The sequence below is a fragment of the Pinus tabuliformis genome, chromosome X, assembly GCF_031772625.1.
Source record: "Pinus tabuliformis cultivar Carrire ecotype Pingquan chromosome X, CPIR1, whole genome shotgun sequence".
Lineage (NCBI taxonomy): Eukaryota > Viridiplantae > Streptophyta > Pinopsida > Pinales > Pinaceae > Pinus > Pinus tabuliformis.
The window spans coordinates 229694999-229696561 of record NC_142308.1 but is presented as its reverse complement, the minus strand read 5'-3'; positions in this window follow the sequence as shown (position 1 = coordinate 229696561).

The following is a 1563-nucleotide window of genomic DNA, read 5'->3' as shown; positions in this document are numbered from 1 at the left end:
CAGTTTTTATGAGGCATCACCCAATCTACTTTAGAGCATGACACGTAGCAGTATGGTGGTCGGGGAAAACCGCTTTATCATGCGGGTAAAGGTCGGTGATCGGGTTCGACCGATATGGCTGTAGGCTGTTGGATGAGGGGGGTGATGATCGAACGAGAGTCAGGGGAGCGAATTGCACAATGGATAAAGCAAAGGCTTTCGAGGGGGCCCATAGCTTTAATCTTCGGTAGTATGGGATTAGTTTAGGATTTAATCACTGGATTAGCAGATTGGGCACTGCTTAATGACAAAATTAGGCTATTGGGTGGGGTTAAATGTTGGGATTAATAAATTTTATCAGGATATAGGGTAAAGTGTATAGTTTATAACTAAACTAGGGGTTGGGTTATTTATATAAAGGAATTAATTAATACGGGATAATGGAATTTTGGGGATTATATAATAAAATTAAAAATTAACATGAAGTGAATGAGCGGAGTGGGTAATATCCCTTAAGCATAATGTAACATGTAATATTGTGCACATATGCTCAATACTTAGAATAAAAGGTTTTTTGTGGGTTTTTGGGTGAAAAGGGATTTACATGGAGTTGTTTTTGCTTTTCCTAGGCAAAAGAGTTTAACCATAGGAAAAGGGGGTTTTATTAGGGAAATGAAGGGGGAATGGATTTTATGAAGGGGATTCTAGCACTTGTGTCCATAAGTCATTAAGCCAAGGGTCTGGTCCCACCAAAAGTCAGAGAAATGCTCTGAGCCTCTTTGACTTAAAGGATTTAAGTACTTAGAACTTATTTATGGGAAATTAGTAAGTAGAGGGGTGAAATGACTAAGGGGATGTTAAATAAACCAAGTTGTAAACCATTTTCCTTGCTTTGTTTACTTCTTATGCACACTTGAAAGTTGCATTTTAAACATGACATAAGTGCTTTTGTGTAATCACTTGATATTTCTGCAACCTTTCTTCTACTTACCCATTTACTCACCCTACCATTTTTTCTTCAGTTAATTTGGGTGCATTTAGGCTAGCAAACCCTTATCAATCCTTTCCTTTTACAAAGTAGACTATTGAATTCTAACCTTATATCGTCTAAGGCCTCAGATTAAACTGATGAGCTCCTTTTATTTTCTCTACCTATCTAATGATCTACCAAGATTAAATTGTTTGGTCAGATTTTATTCTCTAACTATAAACATAAAATTCAATGCGTGGTATAATCAAGATTAAACAATTTGATTACCATGGATTGTGGCATGAATAACAAGCTGCACACAATCATTATTATGCATAAAAGTAAATATTAGTGGCATTTTGACTTGCACACTTTCATGGTATCAGGATTGTGGCATGAATAACAAGCTGCACACAATCATTATTATGCATAAAAGTAAATATTAGTGGCATTTTGACTTGCACACTTTCATGGTATCTTTTGTTTTTTGGGGTTCATATATCCTCATTTTTTTTTTTACCTTTTTTAATTCTTTTTTGTCCCTTGAGTATTCTTTTAGGACATACCCTCTTTGCATTTTTTAATTTTTTAATATGGAAAACATTTGCAGAAAG